The 21913-nt window shown below is 46.8% G+C and overlaps 2 long non-coding RNA genes across 2 annotated transcripts; one reads left to right on the top strand and one right to left on the bottom strand.

The window, feature by feature from the left end:
• Positions 1–289: 289 nt before the first annotated feature.
• On the bottom strand, positions 290–11753 carry LOC119877687. The gene is made up of 3 exons (XR_005380382.1): positions 11659–11753; positions 5777–5915; positions 290–348 (listed from the first exon to the last, which is right to left on the bottom strand). It is a non-coding gene; the product is annotated as an uncharacterized LOC119877687 (long non-coding RNA).
• A 326-nt stretch (positions 11754–12079) lies between these two features.
• Positions 12080–21414, top strand: LOC119866559. Its single transcript, XR_005380383.1, has 3 exons — positions 12080–12601; positions 12890–13013; positions 21287–21414. It is a non-coding gene; the product is annotated as an uncharacterized LOC119866559 (long non-coding RNA).
• The last annotated feature ends 499 nt before the right edge of the window (positions 21415–21913 follow it).

Raw genomic sequence — 21913 nt, 5'->3', positions numbered from 1 at the left:
CACAAGGTTCAAACATAATATGTACGATACTGCCTACTTAAATTTTTTAGATTCTGCATGGCAAAAATTATAACAAACAAAATGAAAATAAAATAAATTGAGGAAAAGATTTGCAACTCATGCTCCAACTGTCAGTTTCCTAATATATAGAAAGCTTCTATGAATAAATAAGAAAAATACAATCAGGGACACCTGGGTGGCTCAGTGGTTGAGCGTCTGCCTTTGGCTCCGGTTGTGATCTCAGGGTCCTGGGATGGAGTCCCACATCACGCTCCCCGCAGTTAACCTGCTTCTCGCTCTGCCTATGTCTCTGCCTCTCTCTTTGTGTCTCTCATGAATAAATAAAATCTTAAAAAAAAAAGAAAAAAGAAAAATACCATCAGCCCAACAGAAATACTGTGTTAATAATTCAGATACCAGTGCACCAAGGAGAATACAGATGAATCTTATACATACAAAAGTATGTTAAAATCTCACTCATAGTAAGAGAAATGCTAACTAACATTGTGACAAATTCCATTTTTCACCTATCAAATTGGCAAAAATAAGGGAGTGGAGAACAGGTGTTTATATATATTACCAACAAATATGAATTACTATGGATGAGGAGGACAACTTAGCAAAATCTATCAAAATTACAAATGCACCTCCATTTCACCCGATGTTCTATATTGAGGGATTTATCCTACAAATATGCTCATACTTGGAGCAAAATGATATCCAGGCAAGGACGCTTGCCACAGTACTGCTTATAAAAGGAGAGTGGACACCATCTAAATGACTACTTTTCAGGGCCTGGATGAATGAATAACCATGCAACCACTGGTGGAAGATCATACTGATGTTAAAAACGCCAAGGCAGGGCACCTGGGTGGCTCAGATGGTTAAGTGTCTGACTCATGATTTTACCTCAGGTCATGATCACTGAGATGGGGCCTCACATCAGGCTCTGTGGTCAGCATGGAATCTGCTTGAGATTCTCCCTCCCTCTCCTTCTGCCCCCTGCCCCATTCACACAGGCACTTTCTCTCTCATATTTAAAAATAAATAAATAAAAATAGCAGCTCCACTCCATGCACACTGAAATGGGGCCCCAAGATGCTCCATGAAGCAAGAGAAGCAAAGTATGTCACTACCCTGTGCGTAACAAATAATAATGTGTTGTGCATGGATATGGACCAGAAATGTCAGGAGGAAACCTGAAACAGATAATAATTCGGTCTCTGCCTTAGGAGCTGGCAGGGATGGGAGGAGACATGCTCCACATAGACCCGTTTTACTTGTTGGATGCCTAATGACATAAATACAATACACCAAACTTTACAAACTGCGGAGAAGGAAGGGCAGTCCTAAGAGGAGGCTGGGCAGGAATCCTAGGGAAGGAAGGGGGGGTGATTAGGGAGAGTGGTAAGAAAGAAGGTGAGGTACCCTGGGTCAGGAACCCAGAGTGACTTTTCCAGAGTCCCCACCCACGTGGCCACACACAGGTCATGTCTCTATTAGCTTCCCAGGGCACCTCAAATTCAATGTAGCTACATTCCCCAAGCAGTGGTTCCTCCACTAGGCTCTCTCCTGGGGGAAGAACAGGGTTGAGGACACAGCTGATGTGGCAGGTCAGTGGCCCCTCTGTTGGGGCCATCCACACGAGCACATGGCTAAGCTGCAGAGGAGGCACGAGGTCCCAGTAAAGCCATAAGTCCATAGCTCACCCCAGAGTGACATGTCATCAATGGCCTACAGTTACTGCCGGCCATGGACTGTGTGTCCCCTGGCTTTCTTGGCTTCCTGGACATGGTGACATACGTCCATCTCGGGGCCTGGGACCAGCTGTTCCCTCTGCAAAGAGCCCCTGCCCCCAGATGTCCAAGGGGCTGAAGCTCTACCTTCCAGTGAGGCTGCCCTAATTACTCTATTCTAAACAAAAGCCCCCCACACTCCCTCCCACTTCCCCCAAGCACCTTCCAATTACCTGTTCTGTCCATTTCCTAACTATTTCTGGATTTTGTTTGTTCTACTACACCCTGAACATGCTGGTCCTCCACACATACTCAGCGGTTGGGATGATGATTAGAAATCTCCCCCCCCCCCCAGAAATACATCACAATACAAGCATCCATCCAAAAACTGGAAAGAACTCAAATACAAAAGCTAACCTTGCACCTAAAGGAGCTGGAGAACCTACACCCAGCAGAAGAAGAGAATTAATAAAGATTCGGAAAAAAAAAAAAAAAAAAGATTCGAGCAGAACTCAATGAAATAGAGACCAGAAGAACTGTGGAACAGATCAACAAAACCAGGAGTTGGTTCTTTGAAAGAATTAATAAGATAGATAAACCACTAGCCAGCCTTATTTAAAAAAAGAGAGAAAAGACTCAAATTAATAAAATCATGAATGAGAAAGGAGAGATCACCACCAATACCAAGGAAATACAAACGATTTTAAAAACTTATTATGAGCAGCTATACGCCAATAAATTAGGCAATCTAGAAGAAATGGACGCATTTCTGGAAAACCACAAACTACCAAAACTGGAACAGGAAGAAATAGAAAACCTGAACAGGCCGATAACCAGGGAGGAAATTGAAGCGGTCATCAAAAACCTCCCAAGACACAAAAGTCTAGGGCCAGCCAGATGGCTTCCCAGGGGAATTCTATCAAATGTTTAAAGAAGAAACCATACCTATTCTACTAAAGCTGTTTGGAAAGATAGAAAGAGATGGAGTACTTCCAAACTCATTCTACAAGGCCAGCGTCACCTTAATTCCAAAACCAGACGAAGACCCCACCAAAAAGGAGAAATATAGACCAATATCCCTGATGAACATGGATGCAAAAATTTTCAACAAGATACTGGCCAATAGGATCCAACAGTACATTAAGAAGATTATTCACCATGACCAAGTGGGATTTATCCTCGAGATGCAAGGCTGGTTCAACACTCATAAAGCAATCGATGTGATTGATCATATCAACAAGAGAAAAAACAAGAACCATATGATCCTCTCAATAGATGCAGAGAAAGCATTTGATAAAATACAGCATCAATTCCTGATCAAAACTCTTCAGAGTGTAGGGATAGAGGGAACATTCCTCAACATCTTAAAAGCCATCTATGAAAAGCCCACAGCAAATATCATTCTCAATGAGGAAGCACTGGGAGCCTTTCCCCTAAGATCAGGAACAAGATCAGGGATGTCCACTCTCACCACTGCTATTCAGCATAGTACTGGAAGTCCTAGCCTCAGCAATCAGACAACAAAAAGAAATAAAAGGCATTCAAATTGGCAAAGAAGTCAAACTCTCCTTCTTCGCAGATGACATGATACTGTACATAGAAAACCCAAAAGCCTCCACCCCAAGACTGCTAGAACTCATACAGCAATTCGGCAGTGTGGCAGGATACAAAATCAATGCCCAGAAATCAGTGGCACTTCTATACACTAACAATGAGACTGAAGAAAGAGAAATTAAGGAGTCAGTCCCATTTAGAATTGCACGGAAAAGCATAAGATACCTAGGAATAAACCTAACTAAAGACGTAAAGGATCTATACCTTAAAAACTACAGAACACTTCTGAAAGAAATTGAGGGAGACACAAAGAGATGAAAAAATATTCCATGCTCATGGATTGGCAGAATTAATATTGTGAAAATGTCAATGTTACCCAGGGCAATTTACACATTTAATGCAATCCCTATCAAAATACCATGGACTTTCTTCAGAGAGTTGGAACAAATCATCTTAAGATTTGTGTGGAATCAGGGATCCCTGGATGGCGCAGCGGTTTGGCGCCTGCCTTTGGCCCAGGGCGCGATCCTGGAGACCCGGGATCGAATCCCACGTCGGGCTCCCGGTGCATGGAGCCTGCTTCTCCCTCTGCCTGTGTCTCTGCCTCTCTCTGTGTGACTATCATAAATAAATAAAAAAATAAAAAATAAAGATTTGTGTGGAATCAGAAAAGACCCCGAATAGCCAGGGGAATTTTAAAAAAAGAAAGCCAGAGCTGGGGGCATCACAATGCCAGATTTCAGGTTGTACTACAAAGCTGTGGTCATCAAGACAGTGTGGTACTGGCACAAAAACAGACACATAGATCAATGGAACAGAATAGAGAACCCAGAAGTGGACCCTCAACTTTATGGTGAACTAATATTCGATAAAGGAGGAAAGACTATCCACTGGAAAAAAGACAGTCTCTTCAATAAATGGTGCCGGGAAAATTGGACATCCACATGCAGAAGAATGAAACTAGACCATTCTCTTACACCACACACAAAGATAAACTCAAAATGGATGAAAGATTTAAATGTGAGACAAGATTCAATCAAAATCCTAGAGGAGAACACAGGCAACACCCTTTTTGAACTTGGCCACAGCAACTTCTTGCAAGATACATCCATGAAGGCAAGAGAAACAAAAGCAAAAATGAACTATTGGGACTTCATCAAGATAAGAAGCTTTTGCACAGCAAAAGAAACAGTCAACAAAACTCAGACAACCTACAGAATGGGAGAAGATATTTGCAAATGACGTATCAGATAAAGGGCTAGTTTCCAAGATCTATAAAGAACTTATCAAACTCAACACCAAAGAAACAAACAATCCAATCATGAAATGGGCAAAAGACATGAACAGAAATCTCGCAGAGGAAGACATAGACATGGCCAACATGCACATGAGAAAATGCTCTGCATCACTTCCCATCAGGGAAATCTAATTTCTATTAGATCTATTATTATTTCTTCTTTGACCCACTGCGTATTTATACATGTGTTTAAAATTTTCCAAATATTAGACTTTTTAGAGTTATGTTTTGTTATTAATTTCTGTCGTTACTGCATTGTAGGTAGAAAAAGTGTTTTTGTGATATTCCTTGAGGTGTTTTTACGGCCAGTTTGCAGATACTTGACCTCCTGCTTCTGCAAGTACCCTTAAGCACCTCAGCCACTGCATCGCTGGGGGCATGGTCCAGGTGGTGACGCTAGGGTTGTGGGTGGCTCCCCTCCAGGCCCCGCCCCATACGTGCTCCCTCCACTCCTCCCCGCCTTGTTCTTGGAAGTAATCTGGCCGTCATGGTCTTCCCCAGAGTGACAGCTTGGACTCTGGCCAACCCTGCTCACTGTCAGTCCCCGCTTCTAAATCCTTGAGAAACCCCATCTGCTGACCCAGCAGTGGGAGCCCAGGGACCAAGTGTTCCCAGGTCACCCACTCCAGCGATCCCTCACAGGATCACTCACAGACACACTCACCTTGAAGGTAGTCATCTGGGCTCCCACGCCAATGGAGGGAGGTAGTACAGGATAGGGGAGGCCCCTTCATGTGGTGGAGCTCAGCAGGAAGGGCCCTGGCCTTCCATGGGCAGGGTAGAAATGAGGTGGGCTTTCCCAAGGGCAGGCCTGATGTTGTATTCCTGGCCTCATCCACCCAGCAGGGGCCACCCACTACTAATACCAACAACAATAAAATGAATAACTGACAGCCTCTTGCCTGCCCTGAGTGATTAACTCATGAAAGCTGCGGAGGCTCCCCCTAGGAACTCCATGAGCTCCTTCTATGTGAGCTTCCAACCCCATGGGACATTAACCACTGCCCCCGCTCCCAGCTGGTTCACCAGCCAGCCTCCCTCCTGCATCCCTGTCCCTCAGCTCTGAGGATCCCTGTCTCTCACCTCTAAGGGCAGAGACCTGGGTCCCAGCAGAGGCACCAACCCTCCCCTGTCACTACAGCCAGGGCCACAAAGCTCCAGGCTCTCACCCAGCGCTGTGCGTCCTTACCGCGTGTAATCAAGACCATAGCCTCAGAGGAGGAAGGGAACCCAAATGTTCACAGTCCACAGCTGGAAGGGGCTGGAACACAGACCCAGTCTTCAGGAAATCCTAGGTAGGAGAAGTTCTGGCCTCCAAGCCTGGGTTTCTACAGCAAGAAAATAGGGTTCCTCACCCCAGGAAGTGCCAGGGCTGGGACTGGGCACATCCTCCCACATCCCAAGTCAGAAGCCTCCCTGGGTCTGCCGGGGGGACCTAGCTGTGGCTGGGATCCAGGTGGAATCTAAAGACTTCATGACATTCACATGGCAAGGGTCAGAAGATCAGAGGCTCAGAGAGCCCCACAGATGGAAAGGATCCAGGGAGGGGTCCATGCAGTTCAGGCAGCCCTGGGGGTGGGAAACCAGCTCAGCTAATAAACCCATCAGAACAGGCACACCCTCTCCCAGCCCCCTCAGCTTCTGGATGAGCCAGCCTCCTCCACCAAAGCTACTCTTTGTTAACAGTGTTGCCATGGCAACCAGATCCAGGGAGAACTCTCTCTTCAAGGTAGAGTCTGAGGGTGACACTTGGAGAAACGGAAGTGGTGGTGACAACAAGCAGGGGCCTGGCCTCCCAGCCCTACCCCCACTACTTCCTGAGAAAGTCCAGCTCCCCAGAGACTGCCCCTTGTCTGTCCCAGAGCTTTGGGTCTGCTCCCCTCTCCTCTCCCTGAGCTGGGACAGCAACATAGTCCAGGCCAGATGCCCCCTGCCCATGTTCCCACACAGAGCTGCATGTCTCTGCCCCATCACATGCACAAGCTCACGCTTTCACACATATTCCAGGAAGGCTCACTGAATCCACTAGCCCAGCCACCATCTCGGAGCTGAGGGGGCAACTGGAGCCAACAGGCCAAGTGTGCACTTGACTGCAAGAGATCACAGACAACTACATGGGGGCAATGTGCTGCAGAGGGCTCAGAGCACCCTGCACCACACACCCATGCAGGAGAGCACCCTCAAGGAAGGCTGGGAGCCAACGAGGTGGGGAAAGGACATCCTGCATGGGAACAGAAGGTTCTTTTTACAAAGAGAAGGTTAAAAAGGTCACCTGGCTGTGGTGTGGGGAAGGAATCGCAGGGGAAAGATGCTGCTGCAGATGTCCGGGGCTGAAGGGCTTAGCCCGACCTGTGGAGGTAGCAGTGGCTGGGGGAAAGGGGTGGAAGAGAGGTCTGGGGTGGACCACTCAATCAATGTGAGGGTAGACCTGGCCATCCCAACTGCTCCAACGGGGAGGCTGGAATAGGAGAGGTTCAGGGGCACAATGACAGTGGACAGGCTGCCCATGGTCATCCATGAGGCATCTAGCAGGCACTGGCTAGAATGCTGATAGAGCCCAGGGGACAGGCTGGACTGATATGGGTTAGAATGGGATCAGCATCATGGAGGGACCAGAGGCCATGGCTGGGGAGGAGACGGTATAGGTCCACATTCTGAGGAACAGGACTAGTGAGTGGCCCCTGGAGAAGAGGGGGAGCCTGCAGAGAGGTCTGCAGGGTGGCCAGAGGACAGGAGTGGGCCTGCAGAGTCCAGGGGACAAGTGCCTGGGAGAAGGAGCAGTGAACACCACTAGGGCTGTAGATGTCCACGGGCACCTGAAGAGCATTTTCCAGGAGTGAAGAGGGCGTGCCAGATTGGAGTGGGCTGGAAGGGAGTGGGAAGTGAGGATATGGAATGAGTAAGCAGAGAACACAGCTTCAAAGGCAGCCTACTTGCAGGGGGGGGGAGGAGAGAAAGGGGAAAATAGCTGGTGGGAGAGATAGCAGAGAGCAGTTTGTTGTATTTAAGCTGGAAGAAGCTTCATGAAAGTTGGCATGCCTGGTGGCTCAGTCAGGTGAGTGTCAGACTCTTGATTTTGGCTCAGATCATGATCTCAGGGTCCTGGGATGGAGCTCTGAGTAGGGCTCCAAGCTCAGCATGGAGTCTGCTGGAGATTCTCTCTCCTTCTCCCTCTGCCTCTCCCCCTACTCGCATTCTCTCTCTCTCTCTCTTTCTCTCCCCCCCGAATAATAATCTTTAAAAGAAAATGTTTTTAAAGAAAATAATATCACCTTTGACAATATCACCTATCAACTTAAGAGAGCAACACCTCACCTGTGAGGAAATGATACAAGAGCTGGCGAATGGAATGAAGTCCCCCTGGGTGCCTAATGTCTTGCCCCCAGGGCTGGCTCCCTCTCTCAGGGGGCTCACAGTGTATGACCCATGGGCAAAATGGGATGTTCTCCTCTAAAGAGTCAGGGAGACTCAGTGAGGCCCAGTGCCAAGCCTCTCCTTGAGCTGCTACTCCCCCACTGCTCCCTGAATTCACCCTGCACAGCAGAAAACCCCACAGCCACTCAGAAGGGATATGGCAGGTTCTGAGCTCCCACCACCACCCACCACCCAGGGCAGCACAGGCCCTCAGCCTGTCCCCCCAGACCCAGCACAGGTGCTCGTGGTGGGGAGGTGGAGTGAGAGGCTCTTTTCTCCTGTGCTATGTCCACATCCCGGCACCACCACATGGATCCTGAGGGGCTTCCTGGCAAATAAGTGAGTGGGTAGAAACTTCCCCAGAGGATCACTGGGGGTTGCCCTGGACCATACTCAAAGGCACCTATGTGGTTCTTAGGAAATGTTTCTGCAGACCAGAGCATTCAGACACCTGAGGCCATCCTATGGCCCACCCTCTGGCAGGGTCAGCGGCAGACTGGAGGCATACCGCCACCCTCCTGGCAGGCATCTGTATGGATCCTAACACTCTCATACTGTTGGCCAGACACCTCTCACAATCTCTCTGAAGCCTGTCCCAGGAGGTGAATCCCCAAGGCCCCCCATTCCCCAGGATGAGCTCTGGTCTCTGTCCCTCCTACACTCTGAACAGGCCAGGACGCAATGGGGCTTTCAGGCTTTCCCTCCCATGGTTCCTGCCACACCACTGCCAGGCTGACAATTTGCTGACCTTCTCAAACCCTGCTCTAGGGTTGTCAGTTTGGGACTGCCTGGCATCCCCAGTACAGGGGCATTCTGAACGGACCCAGAGCCAACTCTGTGCCAGCCAGGCATCCTTGTGTTTACTCTTTGACACATAAACACACACACCCACGGCCCCAGGCTCTGTGCTCAGAAAGAGGTGAGAAGGGCATATACTCTGAAGAAAGAGCAGAGCATCCTCCCAGGCCCCTGCAGGTCAGGGGTCCCTGACGTGTGACCAGTAGGTGTCAGAGGCCCTCCCCTCATGGCCGTGGGCCTGGCAGCTTCCCTACCTGATGCCACTTCAGCACCCCATGATGACAGGCACCCCTCCCTTCTACTCTGCTCCCTCCTCAGATTCTGCCTGGAAGACAAGTTGCTAAGTAAACACTCATCCACAGGAGGGAGGTGGGCAAGCAAGGGCAAAGGAACTGAGAGGCAGCCTGGAGTGGGTGGGAGTTACAGGAGGAAGATTTCTGCTCAGCGTTTGGAAGCTCTCAGAGAAAAACAGCCAGAGCAGACCAGGGCTGAAGCAGATGGCCTCAGGAGGAAAAGAGGGAGGGAGGAGGAGCCCCAGCAGGGGGCAGCAACAGTGCTAGGACCACCTGGACAGGCCCCCATCTGTATCACCAGCCCTCTCTGCCACCAGGGCCCTGGGACCTGCCCCCAGCAGGCCCTGTTGGGGAGGCCCAGAGCCCCTATTCTAGGGTAGGGTGATGCAGAGGTATGCACCCCACACTAGTCTATGCCAGCACCACCACTTGTGAGGACTCTGGCTGGATGCCCCAAGTCCTGTACCTTTACTTGGCCTATTTGACAAATTTGGCTTCTGTGAAACATGTGGCTTGAGGGTTTTGCAGTTAAAATCTAAAAATCAACCAAATCTATTCCAATACTGCTCATTCAGCCCATCATTTTGCAGCCGGGGAGGCAGGTGTACTCAGGGGTTTCTCAGGCCATACCTGAGCATCTCCGCCCCCAGTTACTCTCCTTTGAAGGACCCGGGGGATGGACCAGTGGGTCTGTTCCTCAGCTGGTCAGCCTAAGGGGGCCACTTGCATTGGGATGCCCTCCCCATTTGGCCAGGCCCACCAGCCACTGGCCTCACTCAAGACAGCCCAGCACCAATGCCAGTGGCGCTGGCATTTCTCCCCCATCCTCTTCCTCTGCCTTCAGTTGCTAAGTTACACCAAAAAAACCCTCTGCTCTGTGTGAACTGTTCCATTTCCACAATTTGCCAGGTGGAAGAGAGCCATCAGGCTGGCAGTTCAAGGATGCCTCCCAGAGAAAAACAAACTTGCTGGCTGGCTTTCAGGCCCCCATGGCATACCTGGGGACAGCTACTTGTGCTCTTAAACCCAGGAGCCATAGGCAAGAGTACACAGCTGCCCTGGGAGTACACAGCCATATGCAAGAGTACACAGAGTACACAGACCTCCTCTGGGAAGTCTCTACTAGTACTCATTCCCTTCTCAGGGGCAGGGCCTATAGGTTCTACTGCCACCCCCTACCTAGCCATGACCACCCCGAGTGCTGCTGGTCACTATGACCCATGTCTCTAACAACAAATAAAAGCTAGCAGGGCACAGAACTCATCCACATGTCCAGAGCCAACATCTTCTACGTCCTTCCACTCTAGATTCCCTCCTCCTATTCTGGGCTGGGGTCCTGAGGTTCCAGTGCAAAGTGTCCCTGGATGTTGGGGGAAATACCCCTAAAAGTCACTGAAACCATTTAGAGATGGGGAAGCTGAGTCCCTGGGAGGCCTGCAACCTGGCTGCAGTTCAGAAGTCAAGACCTGTGGCCTCCCAACTCCTTAGTTCCCTGCTCATAATGGGAGCTGCTGCTCTGCACTCTAGGCCTCCTGTGGGGAGAGAAGCTAGGCTGAACTGGGCAAGACTGTGTCCAGAAGGAGGCGGAAGACCCCAGAGGGACAGAGCAGACCACTGCTTCTTTGAGGTTCCCCTGAACGCCAACCTGACTCTATATGTCCTGGACTCCAAGGGCAGGTGGCCACCTGGGCCTTGCCTTTGCTCCAGAGGGTGGGGAAAGAATGACAGTAGTGGGGAGGGTGAACCAGATGGGACTCACAGCTCCAAGCAGGGAATGAAGGAGGCTGGCCACCACCACATCTTAGCCCCCAGGTGGCTCCCAAGAGGCAGGCAGCCTCCCGTAAATATCCACCAGCTCCAGCGCTCAGAAGCCGCTAGGGATGCAGGGGGCAAGGGCCTGATGCGTGTCTCCCCAAACATCAGGCGCCCCCTCCCTCCCTCGCACACGCAGCCCAGAACCAACTGCACCTGCCCCAAGCCCTGCAAGGCCCGGGGCAAAGACAGCACGGTCCTTGAAATGACCCTTGCCCAAGGTGCAGAGAGGGGTATCTCGCCCTGGTCGTCTCCCTTCAAATGCTGAGCTCACGCCCCAATTCCTCGCCAAACAGCAAGGGCGTGAGATGCCACCGCGGGGCCCAGAATGCAGACAAGCAAATGGAAACTTCCGACTGCGCAGCCCCAAGCTCCTCAGATTTCCCAGCCCCCTCCCCCACGCGAAGCCCGGGGCAGCGGACCTGCCAGCCGGTGCCCGCGCCCGCCTGCGGAGCGCACTCCCGCCACGCCCAGGCAGAGGCCGCCCGGAGTCCTGCAGGCGCTTGGGGACGGGGTCCCGGCGCTGTCCAGCCCGGGGCGGAGTTCCCGGCAACTCCGCGCTGGGCGCCCGCACGCCCCGCTCCACGCGCGCCCCGCGCCCCGCGCCGGCAGCCGGTGCCCTCCCTGGCCCCGCGACAGTCGCGCCGGGCGGGACCCGCGGCCCGCGTGCGCCCCGCCCGCGCCGGAGGCCGGAGCGGGCTGCCCGCGGGAGAGGGAGGGACCGGGGGACTGAGGCTCGGCGCCCGCTGCCTACCTCGGTCCCGGCCGGCGTAGCTCCCGCGCAGCCCCCGCGCAGCAGTCGGGCCCCAAGCAGCGCGCTGCCCGCGCCGGCGGCGGCTCATGCTCGGCGCCCGGGCCCGCGGCACCCGCCCACCCGCAGCCGCCCCCGCGCTGCGCCAGCTGCGGGCAGAGCGGCTCCCTCCGCAGCCGGCGCCGGGAGCGCGAGCGAGCGCGGAGCGGGCACGGGGCGGGCACGGAGCGGGCCGGGCGGCACGGAGCGGGCGGGCGCGAGAGCGCGGGGAGCGGGCGGGCGGGCGCGGGGCGAGGGTGCGGGGCGGGCGCAGGCGGGGCGGGCGCGGGGCGGGCGCGTGGAGAGGGAAAGCGCGGCACCGAGGTGGAACGAGAGGTAAAGCGCGTGGGCGGGGCACAGGGTAGGGGTAGGAGGCACAGAGAGAGCGCAGGGAGATAGCGAGCCAGCCTTCATTTACGAAAAGGTAGCCCAACAAACACCCCCAACGGTGATGTGACCACCGTATTTGTGAAAGAACCTTTGGGGACTCCCTAGAGACGCCCAAATTTTGGCTTCTGGAACCGCTTCCGTAGACAACTCTTGGTCCCTTTGATTATTCCCCTTAACCATTACAACCATCTTGTGAAGTTGGTGTTGGTTTTGTTCCCATTGCAGGTGAGTAAACTGATGGTAGGGAAGTGACATGACCCTGCAGGATCAGGCAGGCAGGCAGAGCAAGGCTCAAAAACCACCCTGAGAGATTCTATAGTCCCCATTTCTCCAAAACCACTATGAGGAGGAAGGGGGATCCAGGTCTTCTGCCTCCCAGTGAAGCTTCTTGTTCTCTGAACAGGCATCCTCCCTCTCTGGTCACAACTTCAGGTGTCAGGAGTGACCTTTACAGTGGAACAGGTCTAGGGCCAGGAAGCTCACAGGATGAAGAGGTTTGGGTGGAAGGAAAGGGGAAGTAAGTACTTCATAGACCCCCCCTTGGTGGGGCTGGGGACCTTTCACATTCACTCATTCAGTACATGTTTATTGAGTGCCTATAGTACGCTGGGTGTCATTCTGGGCACTGGGAAACAGGTGTGAATCCTCCTGTCTGGTTGAAGGTTGCATTCTTGTGGGAAGCAGGCAGTAAATAAAAAGCACAAGAAAATATTTTATAGGTCAGATGATGCAGATGCTCTGGAGAAAAGCATGGTAAAGACAGGGCATAGGGAGTCCAGTTTGTGGAATTCTTTTATTTTGGCAGGTCAGAGAAGTCTTTGCAGAAGGAGTGACATCTGAGCCAAGACCTGACTGAAGCAAGTCACAACTAAGTCCGAAGAATGAATATTTGAGGCAAAGGGAACAACCCCAAGTGCACAGACCCAGATGTAAGAATATGCGTTGAGTGTGTGCAAGCAAATAACGAGGAGACAGAGTGGCAAGTGTGGTAGAGAGTGAGATTCCAGGAAGTGCCAAAGTGACCAGATCAGGGAGACCCTGATTGGCCATTGGCCCATTGTGGCTTTGACTCAATGCCAAGCTGGTGGAGGGTTTTGCAAAGTTATGTTATGGTCTGACTTTTCCTGACAAAAATATTTTGTTACGGAAAATTTCAAACATTTACAAAAGTAGGAGCTAAGAAAGTAGTAAGCCCACTGGCCCAACGTCAACAGTCATCAATATGTGGCCAATTTTGTTTCATCAGTACCCCCACCCACCACTATATTTAAGCGAGCATTTGTTATTATTAAGTGAACATATATAACTTTTAAAGCATAATATACATAAGTGATAATACACAAATCATAAATTTGTGCTCTCAATTGGTTTTCAACGAGAATATTAATAACCATCTGCACCTTGATTTTCACGATGGGAAGGTTTTAAATTAGATTCATTTTCTTTAATAGATCTAGGGCCTCGCAGATTAGCTAATTCTTCCAAAGTCACTTTTGATAAATTGTCTTTTTGAAATATTTTTAATTTGGCTAGATTTTCAAATTTACTGACCAGTTGTTCATAACATCCTTATATTAGCCCTCAGATGTCTGCAGAATATATAGTGGTGTCCCACGTTTCATTCTGATGTTGAGAATCTTTGTTTTCTCTTTCTTTTCTTGATCAGTCTTGCTAGAGTTTTGTCAATTTTATAATCTTTTTCAAAGAAATCTTTTGACTTTGTTTTATTTGTTATACCTTCTAGTTCATTGCTGTCTACCCTTTGTTTTATTATGTCTGTATCTCTGCTTTGGGGAAGATATTTATTGTTTTGCTTTGTTTTTCAGTTTCTTAAGTTGGAAGCTAGGCTCATTGATTTTCAAACTTCTTTTCTACTATATGCATTTAAAGCTATACATTTCAAGCACTGCTTTACTGTCTCACAAGTTTTCAGGGTTTTTTATTATCAGTTAGCTCAAGATATTCTTCAATTTCCATTTTGATTCTCTTTTGGTCCATGAATTATTTGGAAGGGTGTTGGTTAGTTTCCAAATGCTAGGTGATTTTCTAGTTATCTTCCTATTATTGAGTTCCAGTTTAGTTATATAACAGGCAGAGGATGAACTCTGAATGACTTCAATTCTCTGAAATCTACTCATACATTTATGGCCCAGAATATGTTCTATTTTGGTAAATGTCCCATATGCCCTTGAAAGGAATGAATACTCTGCATATATCAGTTAGGTCAGGTCGGCTAATCAAGTCCAAATCTATATTGCTACTGAATGTAGTTCGTATTCTGTCAAGTTCTTGAGACAAACTGGAAACAACCCAAAAGTCCCTCCGTGAGTGAAAGGATAAACAAATTGTAGCACATCCATACAATGGAATACCACTCAACAACATGAACGATTCTCAAGGGCATTATGCTAAGTGAAAGAAGCCAGACTCAAAAAGATTCAAACTGTATGATTCCATTTATATGACTTCTAGAAAAGGCAAAATTACACAGTGGAGAACAGATTGGTGTTCCCCAGGGGTTGGTGGGATTGAGGGGTAGGGAAGGATGACTCCAGCATAGGGAAAATGGTAGGGACCTGAAAGTGTATCTGTGGCTTGATTTGTGGTGGTGGTGGTCACATGACTATGCATTTGTCAAAACCTAAAGTAACTGTACTCTAAAGAGTGAATTTTACTATCTGTAAATTAAGAAATAATTTCATTTTTTAAAAGATTTTATTTGTTTGTTTGTTTGTTTATTTATTTTTGACTGAGAGAGAGAGCGTGCGCTCATGCACAAGCAGGGGAGTGGCAGGCAGAGGGAGAGGGAGAAGCAGACTCTTTGTGGAGCAGGAAGCCCAATGCCAGGATCGATCCCAGAACCCAGGATCATGACCTGAGCTGAAGGCAGAAGCTTAACCAACTGAGCCACCCAGGCGCCCCTAAAAAGTTATTTTAGTCTCCAATATAATTAGAGGTTTCTTGTGACCTTGTCATCTCTTTTTTGTTTAGGTATTTTTTTGGTTTTCCCCTCCTTTTTGTATCTATTATTATGAAGGGAATCAGGATGACTTATTACTGCCAATGAATACAGTATTGCCACTGTTGCTACAAAATGAGGAAGTCTATAGGGTGCACAGAGGAATTGGAGGGAGTAGTTAAAGGCTGTTCCAATAGTCAGATGATGAATGATGGTTGCTTGGAACAGGGTAGCCATGCTCATGAAGATAAGTGTTTGAAACTCGACATGTGTTACAGATAAAGCCAAAAGTACTTGAATCAGAGAAAAAGAGAAAAGCCAACAGTCCTTTTGCCCCAAGCAGTCTTGCTGTCCATGCTCCAGAGCACATTCCAAGGCACATCTGCATAGCTGGACACTGGTAGTATTTTGAAGGTTGTTTTATTTGCGCTGGCCTTAGGGTAGAGGGATTTCTGGAGGTTATGGGAACTAAAACAGCCACCCACTGTTCCTGTTGCACCCAGACACTGTCTTGCCTCAAATGTATTCCCCTTCAAGACCTCTCATCACAAAGATGGCACTGGCTTACAGCTTTTTACTTCTGTGGAGTGCAGGTCACTGACTGCGCTAGGTCCTCTAGATCTCTGATTATCCATCCAAACTAGTTTTTCCCGGGATTTCAGCATTCTCCCTCCCAACTTCACTTGTCTTCCTTTTTAGCCTTGTTTCCGTAGAGCAGGTTTTCAGTTGTTCCCTTGCCAACACCCTGGATTTTCTTGATTCTTTTACCCTCATGTCTCTCACTTGATGAAACTCCAGTGACAGATAAATCCAACTCTGCCTTCTCCAGATGTCCCCTCAGGTATCTAAGAGCTGGTAGAGGCAATCACACAGCCCTGCTATCACTCTAAATTCACAATAAATTTGTCAATGAAACTGAGAGCTCAACACTACTTAGTCATCCTCCTGTAGATCTTTCTTTTTCTTTTAAAAGATTTATTTATTTATTGGATTGGGGGAGAGAGAGAGAGAGAGAGGAAGAGCATGAGTGAGGAGAGAGAAAAATCTTCGAGTAGACTCTCTGCTTGAGCACAGAGCCTGATGTGGGGCTCGATCCCAGGGCCCTGAGATCGTGATCTGAGCCGAAATCAAGAGTTAGACACTTAATTGATTGAGCCACCCAAATGCACTTCTTTCCTTTTCTTAAATTGTGAAAATATGTGCTACACACAGAATAATGTATGAAATGTGTATGACAGTTTCAGGAATAATCACAATGAGAAAACCAGTGGAACCAGGACTTAGGTTTGGAAATAGGGCACTGCCAGTACAAGAGAAGCTCCCTTTGTGCCCTTCCCCAATTGCTTGCTCTTGTACGCTTTCCCCACCACCTCCCTCCCAGAGGTAATCATTATCCTGATATTTATTTCCCTATGTTTAAATTTTTATCCCTAGATATGTATGCCTGTTTTTGAACTTTTGTGAATAGAATCATACTCTGTATTTTTTTAGTCACTTACTTGTATCATCAATATTATGTTTGTGAGATTCAGCACATTGATGAGTGTAGTTAATTAATATTGACTATTGTTTGGTATTCTGTTATACTTTTTTGGTCTAGTTGATGTTTGGGAAGCTAACATATTTTTTCTATTACTCAGTCAGTCACTAAACAAATATTTATTGAGCACCTACCATGTGCCAGGCACTACTTTAGCTATTAGGTCAGAACAGTGATCAAAACAGGTAAAATTTCCTTCCCACATGGGTATCCTAGGGACATATAACTAGAATTAACATTTTTAAAGAAGAAATTATAGGGTGCCTGGGTGGCTCAGTCAGTTAAGTGACTGCCTTCAGCTCAGGTCATGATCCCAGAGTCCTAGGATGGAGTCCCACATCGGGCTCCCTTCCTAGCAGGGAGTCTGCTTCTCCCTCTACCTCTCCCCACTGCTTGTTCTCTCTCTCTCTCTCTCTCTCTCACATAAATAAATAAATAAATAAATAAATAAATAAATAAATAAATAAATAAAATCTTTTTAAAAAAAGAAATTATATTGTATGTTAAAAGATGAGAAGTACTAAGAACAAAATGCAGGGGAAAAGATGAAAAGTACCAGGGTTAGAGTTTGCAGTTCTATGGTATTTCCCACTGAGTTGACATCTAGCCAGAAATTGAATGGTTTGAAGATGGTGCCATGTGGCCATCTGGGGCAAGGTGTTCCAGCAGAGGGAGGAACCAGTATAACAGTCCTGAGGCAGGACTAATACAGAAGGGTCTGTGCAATGTAGCTATGGTACTAACTACCCTGAGTTAAGTCAAACTTCACAGGTTAAAGACACAGTCCCCACAAGACTACAATAATTTCAGACACAAGCTGCAAGCTTAGGGGTCCCCAGGCCACCTAAGCTTCTGACCAACTGGCTATAAATGTAGAGGTTCCCATTACCTCTCAAGTTTGATAATTCACTAGAACAACTCACAGAACTCAGCTAAGCACTGTACTCATAATTACAGTTCTACCATAACAAAACGGTTTCAAATCAGGACCAATCCCCCCCCCCCAAAAAAAGACTCATAGGGCAAGATCTGGAAAGGTTCTAAACACAGTTCCCATGACCTCTCCCCACACAGTCAAAATGTGTCACCTTCCCAGCACAGAGTACTATTAATCAGGGAAGTTCACCTGAGCTTCTATGTTCTTATTTCTGTGTCCAGTGTTTTATTACATAGGCATGATTGAATTATTCATTGCCCATATTGTTCAATGTCCAACCTCCTCCCCTCCCCAGAAGTTGGACTGTTGTCATGTCTCAAGGTCCCAACCCTCTAATCCCATTATTGGTCTTGCTGGTATGACTAGCCCCTATCCTGAGTCATCTTGTTAGCTTAAACTCAGGGGTGGTCTGAGGGCCCACCATGAATAACAAAGATATTCCTATCATTTGAGAAGTTTTAAGGACTTAGAGTCTCCCTCCCTGGAATCAGGGAACAAAGGCCAGTCAAATCCTTCACTATACATCTCATATGGTTGGAAAAGAGTAAGCATCCCCAAGAATAAAAAGGTGATACAATCAGGAATGTCTGGGTGGCTCAGTGGTTGAGCAGACATCTGCCTTTGCCTCAGGTTGTGGTCCCGGGGTTCCAGGATCCAGTCCCACATCAAGCTTCCCCCCAGGAGCCTGCTTCTCCTTCTGCCTATGTCTCTGCCTCCCTCTGTGTGTCTCTCATGAATAGATAAAATCTTTAGTAGAAAAAAAAAAAAGGTGATGCAATCAGAGAATTATTAGGACTAGATACCTTTGATTATTCCAGTACCTATTTCATGGTGCTTAGGTGCAAGAGTTCTCTTAGGTATAGGTTGGAAGTAGAACTGCTGATTCATAGGAAATGCACATATTCAACACTACTGGGAAATATCCAGTTGTTTTCTAAAGTGGTTATAACAATATACACTCCTACCAGCAATGTATAGAGTTTTTATTGTTCCAATCTGTAGTAAGCAGAATAATGGCCAAAAAAGTCTATGTCCTAATCCCCCAAATTTGGGAATATGTGTCCTTTACCGATATATAAAGAGAATATTTTATTAAATATTGACTTCTTAATCTTTGCCAATCTGTTGGCTGTACAGTGTTGTCTCATTGTGGATTTAATTTTCACTTTCCCAGGGATCCCTGGGTGGCTCAGCGGTTTAGCGCCTGCCTTCAGCCCAGGGTGTGATCCCAGAGTCCTGGGATTGAGTCCCACGTCAGGCTCCTTGCATGGAGCCTGCTTCTCCCTCTGCCTGTGTCTCTGCCTCTCTCTTTGTGTCTCTCATGAATAAATAAAATCTTTTTTAAAAATTTCACTTTCCTGATGATAAATGATATAAAACATCTTTTTCAGATATCTATTAGTCATTTCAGTTTAGTCTTTAAAAAAAAAAAGATTTTATTTATTTATTCATGAGAGACACAGAGAGAGAGAGGCAAAGACACAGGCAGAGAGAGAAGCAGGCTTCTCGCAGGAAGCCCGATGTAGGACTCGATCCCGGGACCCCAGGATCACGCCCTGGGCCAAAGGCAGATGCTCAACCGCTGAGCCGCCCAGGCGTCCCATGGGTTTATTTTTTTTTTATTTTTTAGAGACAGTCTGAGTAGCAGTGAGGGACAGAGAGAGAACATCTTAAGCAGGCTCCATGCCCAGTGCAGAGGCTTGATCTCCCAACCCCGAGATCATGACCTGAGCTGAAATCAATAGTTGGATGCTTAATCGACTGAGCCACCCAGGCACCCCTGGGTTTAGTCTTTAGTAAAATTCCTATTCAAGGTTTTTGCTCAGTTTTCTATTGATTATTCTTTTTCTTATTGATTTAGAAGCTTTCTGTATATCCTAAGTGCCAGTGCAATAAGAGTTAAATATGTTACATTTTGGGAAACGTCCTGTTATTTGGAAATCTTCTCCCCATTTGTGGCTTATATGTTACTCCTTTGTCTTTTGATGGAAAGAATGTCTTAATTTGTGTACTAGAGTCCTATTTAGGCCCTCTTCCTTTATGGTTTGAGTTTTTCAACTACTTGTCTCAAATTCTCTAAACATTACCAATAATTTCAAGTCCTTCAGACCTTTCCCAAACCCCAAGCTTCTCTCTATTTCCCTCCTTGTCAGTGATGATTATCCCTCTTTTACCTCACAGGGAAATTCAAAACCATCATCAGGAATTGTCTCATGCATCCTCAAATTTACACATTTGTCTGCATCCATTCTTCTTTCCTTCCTTTCCTGATGGAGAACACAACCCTTTTTCTCACAGGCACTTTCTTGTCCTCTGTTCTGGATGCCATCCCCTCCTACCTCCTCTTTAATACTGTGTATTCAAATATACTTCCCCCCATTTCTCTCTTTAATGTCCTCTATATAAACATCTAACCCTCTTCATTTTCAAAAAACATACGAGACCTCCCGTATGCCTCCTAGGTCTCACCCTGTCTTCTCTTCCCATTCAGAGCTGGGATGCTCAGCAAGATTGTCTCCCTCCAATCTGCCTGAATTTCTGTAATATAATAAGAAATATATGTTTGGTCCTTGTCCCCAGTTCCTGACATAGAGCTCCTAAATGCCTTCGAATTTCCTGAGTGATAGAAGCACCTTTTGTTCTAATAAAATGACTCTTGGCAAGTGCTAGATAGCTTCAGGCTGAGGCTGGTTATCAGAAAGACCAAACTGTGACTAGAAACCTGGAACTTTGAGTTCCAGAGTGGAACTTTGAGCACCACTCCCCAACCTCCAGAGGAAGTGAACAGGAACTTTATAACACTGGATGCATATATTTAAAAAGAAGAAAGACCTAAAATCAATCATCTAAGATTTTCCCTTTGAAAACTAGGAAAAGAAGAGCAAATTAAATCCAAAGTAAACCAAAGAAGAGAAATAATAAAAATTAGAGCAGTAATCAATAGAGAAAATCAATGAAACCAAAAACTAGTTCTTTGAAAATATAAATAAAATGGATAAGCCTCTAGCCAGGGTAAGAAATTGAGAGGGCACAAATTACTAATATTAGAAATGAAAGAGGGACATCACTACAGACCCCATGGACATTAAAAGAATAATAGAGAAAGATGAACAACTCTATCTCTACAAATTTGATAACCTAGATGAAACAGACCAATTCTTTGAAAAACATAATCTGCCAAAATTCACACAAGGAGAAATACACAATCTGAATAGGTCCAAATCTATTAAAGAGACCGAATCAATAGTTTATAACCTTATAAAACACTAGGCCCAGATGGGCTTACTGATGGACTCTACCAAACATTCTAGAAAGAAACTATACCAATTCTCTACAGTCTAATCTACAAAATGGAAGGAGAGGGACTACTTCTTAATTCATTCAGCATTACATTAAGACTAAAGCCAAAGACAATATAAGCAAAGATTCAACTATTAAAAAAAAATATAATCTATATGTATCCTTAGCTGGGCCCAGGGAAACCATGATAGGTACAAAATTCAGAAGGCAGGAAATGTGTGAGAGGATCACTGATCATTTTCTGCATGAGAGCTCCTGCTCAGCCCCAAGTACATGGCCTTTTTACTAGATATGATCAAAATCTACCTCACGTTTGGATTATGTCTGCATATTAACCATTAGTAAAGCTGTATTTCTCTATTTTAAATAAATAGATGTAAATGGATCACCTTGTTTACCCAGCATTGGAAACCACTGCCATTACCTGTAAGCCCATAATGTGGATTATTGTATTTAATCCTCACAGCTCTATGAAGTGGATCCTAAAATAACCCTCATTGATGGATGAAACTGAGGTTCCGAGATAACCAAGTAATTTCTCCAAGGCCACTCAGATACTGAAGATTAAATAAAAATCCAGACATTTCTAACCCTGATCAGAACCATTCCTCTTAACCATATTTATTATGGCAGCCATGGTTGGGGTGGTATCCTCATTCTTTGCTTAGTGTGGTAACACTTTTTATTGTACACATATCAAGCATAACTTTATACTCCATCTTTGCCATGACCGAAGGTTCTAGTCTCTTCTCATAAGGAGAGTGGAATCCAATTGTGCCCCCAGCTCTCCTTGCTGTCAGTTCCTGGATCTCCAAACAGAATGATCTTGGGGTTCTGCCAAGGGTCAGGTCAGCCCTCCTTTCTATTTGATCTTGTCCCATTTTTTTTCTGGAAGACTATCTTGAATATCTGAATTTCTGGTTTGGCAATGCCACACTTCAATTCTTACATTGATCCATTCTTTTCCTATTTTTTATTCTGTTGATGGTCATTTCAATGGAAATTTGGAAACAAGTTAGACTTGTATATGAATGTAGCCATTTTATCTGAGAGTCTGTTGCATTAAATACAAAAACTAAAGATTTTTTTCCCT

Source organism: Canis lupus, chromosome 28, assembly GCF_011100685.1.
Source record: "Canis lupus familiaris isolate Mischka breed German Shepherd chromosome 28, alternate assembly UU_Cfam_GSD_1.0, whole genome shotgun sequence".
Lineage (NCBI taxonomy): Eukaryota > Metazoa > Chordata > Mammalia > Carnivora > Canidae > Canis > Canis lupus.
Note: the sequence above shows the minus strand (reverse complement) of the source record. Positions and strands in the feature narration are given on the sequence as shown.